Source organism: Pinus tabuliformis, chromosome 9 (genome assembly GCF_031772625.1).
Source record: "Pinus tabuliformis cultivar Carrire ecotype Pingquan chromosome 9, CPIR1, whole genome shotgun sequence".
In the NCBI taxonomy this organism is placed as follows: domain Eukaryota; kingdom Viridiplantae; phylum Streptophyta; class Pinopsida; order Pinales; family Pinaceae; genus Pinus; species Pinus tabuliformis.
In genome coordinates, this window is record NC_142307.1 from 1,561,489,637 (window position 1) to 1,561,497,928 (window position 8,292).

Sequence of the window (8,292 nt, forward strand, 5' to 3'; positions counted from 1 at the left end):
CCGCTACGATCATTGTTGAATCAATTTGATCAGTTCCTTCTCTATAGATAATTTTGCAGATAAGGGCATGATCCTTCATGTATTTTAGATATTCCTCTAGCTTATTTTTGGTATGAAAAATCTTGGTTTCTTAGCTGTCATCGATAGACATTTACCTCCCATCCCCGCTTGCCATTTAGCTCCCAAGATTGGAGGTCCTTTTCCATGGCCGACGTTGCTGCCAAATGTTGCGTTGTTCTGGTTGGATTCCCTTGCTGCTATATTTCAGTAGGAGGGGATCTCTGCCCCCCCTGCCAGTCCACTCATGGGCCCTGTCAGCAGATCCTCTTTATGAAGTTGTTGCGATCCCTTCGCACTCAGGTATGCCTGCAGGGTTGTCAGATTGGTTTTGTTGAAACCCTAGCTATTCGCTCCACCGAAAAGAGATTGAAATTTGAAAACTACACTATAATAAATTAAATAATTTAATTAATTAATGGTCCATTAATTATGAAGGGGCGTAGGTTAAAAGGTGTGACCACTCACCTTCATGGCCAGTCAATGCCTATATAGGCACACCTCCACAAACGATTGTAACCACCATTCAATTTCTATCAATAATACAATTACTATTTATACTTACATACAAAATATACATAACTACATTTGCATACTGGGATTCATGTCTCGTTACAAACACCAACCATGTTGTGGAATACCTTAGTTTCCCCCTAGTTGTGGCACTATCCATAAACCTTAGTTACATTTGCGTACTGGGATTCATGTCTCGTTACAAGCACCAACCATGTTGTGGACTACCTTAGTTTCCCCCCAGTTGTGGCACTATCCATATTTCTCAAATCTTATGCACATGAAACCATTGGGTGGCCATAATTATACAATAATGACTCTACCTTCACTGCTACATACTAGACATTGATTGCAAGTGAAAAAATTCTAGACTTCCACCTCTAGGATGCACTCTTATGCTACTTGGACCACCTTTATGTCCCTTCAAGAAAGAGTACTAAGCTAATTTTGGAGGCACATTATAGTCGGGTGGAAGGTCACTTTGATTTGGAGAATAAAATAATAGTAATTCATAATTATTTCTACTTTCCAAGGATTAGACAAGATGTTCACTGATATATCATATCATGAATGCCTGTGCCATTTCTAAACTATCCATCAAGAAGTAGGGGTTGTACAATCCTATACCAACCCTGGACAAGGCCTGAGAATCAATATCCATGGATTACATGTTAGTTTTACCATCCACTAGGTATGGTAATGGTTGTGTGATTGTGGTTGTTGATTAATTATCTAAGATTGACCATTTTGGCACCATGCAAGAATAGTATCACAGTTGAAGCCACTACTTAAATCTTCTTTGAGCAATTTTGAACTCATTTTGAGCTACCTCATACCATTAATTTATATAGGGATAAAAATTTCCTTGGTACCTTTTGGTCCAACCTATGGTATCTAATAGATACCAAGTTAACCACAACCCTAAACAGATGGAAAAACATGAGTTGTTAATAAGATGACTATGTGTATCTTGGACATGTAAAATTTGATGCATCCATATACATGGGACAAAAGTCTTAAATATGTTCAACATAGTTATAATAGATCCCTCCATAACTCTATTAACCATAGTCATTTTCATGTATGCTTAGGGTTCCAACCACTGGTCCTAATTGATGTAGCTCTTCCCATTGCATCTACATTGATATAGTCCTCCCATGCTCAAGCTGAGGTATATAGAGTAGCCAAATTTGTTGAATGGATCCAACAACTCCAACAACAAGCCCATGATATCCTACAGAAAGCCAATGTCAAGTAAAAGCAATGACATGACCGACATTGAGTCCCACATAATTTTTGGGTTGGTGATTAGGTGTGATTGCATTTATAGAAATAACACCTCACATGTCCCCATAGGAATATCATACCACTCTAATATGTGCCTTACACAATCACACTTGATGTGGCTGAAAATGCTTTAGAATTGAGTATTCTACCTTTCCTTGGCATGCACCCAATATGTAATGTGGAGTTGTTTAAACCATATTTTCCACCTTTGTTAGATACATTAGAAGAAACTAAGCAATTGATCCCCATAGAACTCAATCTTTACTACATTGAACAAGATACAACATAATGCATCATGGACACGAAGATGAAGGACACCTGCGAACAAAACATACAAATCTATTGAGTTGTCAAAGTAGGATAACTTCTTCACTAAGGAAAGTGGCTCACTAGGAGCCAAATTCAGAAAATTTTTCCTCATGTAAGAAGGGAACTTGACACAATGGATACCATTACTTCCTATGGGGGATGAAAAAACCAGGTGGATAAGAGTTTCCAACCACCTCTTTCATTGACTAAATAATTTTTTGTCCTCTTGGCAGTCTTTCTATGGTTTTTTGAGTCCCAAAAACAAAATGGCCCTAAATAATGTTTTTTGGTCATTTATGGAGCCATGGGTTGCCATGGAATTCCTTGGATTTTGCCAAAATTTGTAATCCTTAGATAGTTCTTTCTAACAAGCTACTATGTACCCTGAACAAATATTGTATGCAAAAGTTGTGCCCCCGGGAAGTTGATGTAACAACTAAGCACCTTTAGACTTGTAAATTTTTGGGAGATTCGTCTTCTATGGCTAGAATTTTGTACCTTTATGGTTATTTCTTTAGGTTAAACGAACATTTTTTCAACTCTTTTTAATAAATTTTTGTGAATATGTGTAGTTATAATCTCTATCTTTCTTCAGATATAGCTACCACCATTCTAGCCAATTTGTATTCTGCAGTGTTCTATTATTTTATTTATTAATAAAAGTTGAGTTTTCACTACATTACTGTGATATCTATTATATTTCTCTATGTGTTTTCTTAATTTCCTTTATTTCCTTTCATTTCATTCATTGTACAACCTGAATCACCTCTTGACCTTATCCTTAATATGTTTATTCCTATAAAACCTTATTAACACATAATGTCTTTCCACAATATCAACAATTCATATTCTTCATACATTTCTTATTTAATTTTTGGTCATCATGCTTCTTTTGGTGAATCTAGTTGATATATAGTTTTCTCTGTAAACTAATGTGGATATTTCACTGGACAATTCATCAAAACATATCTAATAAAAAGATATTGAAATCCAAAATCTATACTATGAGGAATAATTTTCCTTATATTTTCTGGATTTACTAAATTACGATGATATGGTTATGTATACAATATATAAAATGTGAAAAATAGAGATTAGATAGAAAAATCACTCATAAACCACAATACCACCAAGATATGACATGGGAACCATTTTGAGAGAAACCCAATTGGAAGGCGAGGATCCTCTACTTTCTCTTTATCTTAGTGGAATTTATGCAAATACAAAGGAGTGAGACCTGTGGCTCGTGGGATGCTATATAAAACAAACCCTCTCTAATTTTCCCTATCTATCTCCACCCTTAACAACTTTACTCTACTATGGAACAAAATGCACTAGAATAGAATCAAGCCCCCTTTTCCTCCTAGTAGCTTAGTTATAGCACAAACCGGTAGCCAATTAAGGGTTAAATTTGATGCATTCAACCCTCAATATGAGTTAAAACTTGACCCTCCTAGAGCCTTCTTCATATTTTGCATGTGGCTATCCCATTTTGCATTAATGATGGAGGCTGATATGGCATCCTCTGAAATTATGGTGGTCAATCATGATAGGTCAATTTGCGGGAGGCATAAATTTTGCATATTAACTTTGATTGACTTGATTCTTACACCATTTAAAAGGTACTCAAGTGTAGAATAGAACTATAGGGTGTGATGCTTTACAAGAAAAGTTGTAGCCCCAAAAAACATTTTTTAAGGCCTTAAACTAGCCCCAAAAGTTTTTAGAACCCAATTCTCCAAACTAGGTCCCATTGCTAAAAATGCTCCTCTAAGATGATTGTCTGATTTGTCCACCCTAAAATTATTGAAATTAATGAAAAAAAATATTTTTTATCCAATGTGGATCATACTTATATTTATAGCTTAATCATAATTATCATTGTATCCTACATAATGTCTTCCTCAATTGTATTTTTTACCTCTTTATCTATAGTTCTATGGACCTTTCTCCTTCGGTAGTTGGGATTTTTGCTTATTCCCAAATTTATGCTTATTAAGAAATTTTTTATGTGTTCTAATAAGAAAACCATAGAAAGAACAAAAGTTATAGTCCTTTTTTTATTTTTTAATAGAAACCCAATTAGCATGTAGTGTTGAATAGAAAACATCATAGGGTATCTTGATTAAATTCATCAAGATCAGTCCAGTGAGTTGGTCATATTTCTTCGGAAATATTTTTCATATCAACACTATTGTAATTAGAGATCATTTGTTTAAGCCAAATAATATTCTATCCTAACAAAAGAGATATGAATAAGAGAAATCAACACTTTATTAATATGGATAACTCGACTCTCATTAATGTTGTCAAATAGAGTCTTCAACTTCTTCCCCACTTGATTTGGACAATTGATCCAACTTGTATGAAAATAAATCTCCTTGGAAACATATGTCTTCATGACTCCCACAAAATTGTCCTTCTTCCCATTAATTATGAACTTTCATGTTCATCCTTAGGGCTTAGAACCAGGGAAAATTTTAAGGATGGAAAATTATCTTGAAGTTTAAAAACTTTGGCACATCTCACTAGTCCCTAATATGTAAACAATAAAATGTTTATTGATGTATTTGTAAAATTATTCAAATTTATAATGATTTTATATATACTCTCTATATAATGTTTGCGGTTTTTAAGGTAAAATAATTTTATATTGTAAAATTTGGGTGAATTATTTTTATAAAAATTGGAAATTGGCGAATCTTGTTTTTGGAGTAATCGTGGAAAATTAGCCCACCTACAAATATTAGCCCCTAAAATTTTCCATGCTTAGAACCACATAGTTGGTAAACTACCAAAGCATTTACTCTTTGATAGTGGTTCCATATCTTATTCCGATGTCCCGTAGTTGTGGAAATTCAAAGATATAAATTCTTGCTTACAACTATAATCACTCTACAAATCCTAAACCAATATGAAATTTGAAAGCTATTTCAATCTACTATATAGGCATACTTAATAAGAGTTTGTATATAATTGAAAACCTCTAGAATGACTTGTAACGAAGATTTTAGGTCTCAAATCAATAATTTTGATACCATGACAAAGAACTAAAGAATTGTATAAGTGAATAATAATGAATTCCTAAGAGAGTTGCGTCAACATACATGGTTATTGCATTGAAACAAAAGTGAGCATTGATCAACATGTGGAATGAATAAGCACTACATGATATTCAACATTGATGATATAACATTGAATTTTAATATGAGAATTATCGAATAATTGGAATTTGATGGAAGGTATTACATCCCTTATCCTAAATTATCCAACTCCATTTTAAGCCCCCTATTTGTAGAACATCATTTCCCTATAAATGTGATCTTTCTTCCAAGATTCATTTTATGATATCGGTGGATTGTTAAAGAATGTTAAAGAAATTTTGAGCACAAGACATTATTAGATAATTTGGAATCTGATAGAAAATTATTCCTTTCTTATGCCAAATTATCCAAGTCCACTTTAATCTCCCTTTCTTGTAGAACTTGTGCAGGATGAAGCTAGCTAGGGCTGATGATATCATTTGAAGCAATGGTTCCTTTCACTCATGGCTATCATAAACCATAGATCCATGGTATTTTTCTATTTGGTCTACTCCACTCCCATTTTTTATATTAACATAGATCAACCCTTGTTCCTATTTAAAAAATATAAATCACCAAAAAAAGGATTAGCCAATGAAGCCAAAGGGTTGACAACATATAGAAACTTGCTAAACTTATTGTGTTTCTTATCAAGAATGAAGGGATCAATAGCTTGTGGATTCTCATAAATTTAGGAATTCAATGAACATCATTGTTTTTGTGATGTATTTAATCTAGTCCAACACACATCATTGCGTTTGTGATGCAAACTGGCATTGCTTCTACAATATCCTCAATATAATAATCATCTTGACAATAAAATCTTGTAATTTTATCTAGATGATTGACTCATGTGATATTTTGACACCATTGAACCATGCAGCCATGGTGTGTTCATTCTTTACCCTATGTTCTAGGCCCAAGTACCCATCATACTATTTCAATAAAAAATTATTTCTCTATTTAAAACAAGAAAATCGAAAAAAAAATAAAAAATATAAAGCTTCATAATAATTTTGATAATCCTATACATGAACACAAAAACTCATTTTCTGTTGATGTGATTGGTAGCATCGAAAGGTATTTTGCATCGGCTTGGTGTCTTAGCACATAGAAGACATTATTTTCTTCTTCTAGCAATTCATGTCTTCTTTCCTAAGTCTAACTTGGGAAAAGTGCAATAATTAAAGTAAATTAATTATTATGGACTATTGAGTTATTTTCTAAGAATAAATAATTTAATTATTTAAGTGACTTAGAAATAATCTCAACCGTTGATTTCTAAGATGGTTATAGAAGGGAGATTGGGGGTTAAGGATTTCGACTCAATGAAGGTTATAAAGGGAGACTAGCAAGGAGGTGAAGACACAAGAAGAAGAGCCCAAGTTGTGTGAGTGATTCATCACGAAGAGAGAGTGATTTTCACTACAGTGTGAGTGGCTTAGTGGACCAGTGCGCAGAGAAGGATAATTACGAGTGGGTTCATGCAAATCCAAGGAGCTCAAGTAGGAGGGGATTACAGGGTCGAGTTGCTGGAGGGAGATGTTATTTATCTGGAGGAGGTTGAGTTGCTAAATTGTTACGATTTTCCCCATGTGCATTAGTGGAAGGCCGCAAATTGAGTTGTTGGAGGGCACAAATTAAGTCGTTGGAGGACAATTTCTTCAGGCTAATTTCATTTGGAAAAAGATTTACTTGAATTCAATTTATCTGGGTAAAATTGATTCTGAGGGAGCCAAGTTGCAAGTTACAGCTTGTATTTTTCCTTGTACCTTTGTGGGTTTAAAAACCTAGATTTTCTAGATAATGAAGTGACGAAGAATTTTTTCCGGTTAATTAGTTTTGAAATGTGTGATTGATCTATTTGGTTTAAAGATACCAGTGATTTTATTTTTCGGTAAATTAGTGTTTATGTATGTAAATAAATAAATTACTAGGGATAATTTAATTTTTCATGAGAAAATAATTTTGGGTTGTATTAGAAATTTAACATGGTATCAGACGAGTCTAAAAGATTCCGAAAGAGAGATCTGAGATCATAAGGGTTTGTAGGAGCGAGTTTTCCTTTTTAGTTGCAACAAAATTATTTCCTAAATTTTGCAACTAGGTTTTATGGCTACGGTTGATTTGTGGAGATGGCATCATTGTTCAGTTTGAGATATGAAGACATGTTGGATGGGGCATCAAATTTCAGCCTCTAGAAGGAGAAAATTACCCAGATTTTGAAGTCGAATGGTCATATTTGAATCTTGCAACCAAGTATAGGGCAAAGTATATGAAAGCGAGTTGCATAATTCTGAATGGTGTGAGGGATGATAAAATCCCCTACATATTAGTTAAGGACACCAAAAGATAGATTTGGTTAGATCTAACTGGTCTTTATCATAGTACAAACAAGAATAAGAAAATGGTGCTAAACAAGTTCAAATTGAACAACATTAAAATGAACAAATATGAGACCTTGACACCTTATCTCATTAGAGTCCAACAGGCTCGCGATGAGATTGCAACTATTATGGAAACTGTGCATGATTCAAGGCTTGCCAAATTTTTTATGAAGGGGTGTGTGAAGCAGTGGCCCACTTATGTGGATGGGATTCTTGCTGTTCAACAACTTCCTAATTGGAACCAGTTATGGGATGACTTCACCCAGAAGGATATATGGGAAAATTCCTTAACCGAAGGACAACAAAAGAACAATGAGGAAAAATATGAAGTTTCTCTTGCTATACAAGCGAAAAAGGGCAAGTGAAGGCAAGAAGAACTAGGGTGGAGGAGTATCTTTACAAAACAAGAAGGAAAAAGACACGAGAAAAGTTAAATGCTTTGCTTTCCATAAGTTCAGGCATTTTTCAAGTTAGTGTCCTAACAAAAGGAAGGCGAAGGGTATGACTACCACAACAACTACTGCATAGATGGAGGAGACGATAGAGAATTTAGAGAAAAACTTTTTCCTACTATATTTCCTTTCTGGAACTGTCACAAGAGGTGTATAGTTCATGGATAGTGAAGAATCTCCTCATATGATTGGATCTTGGGATCT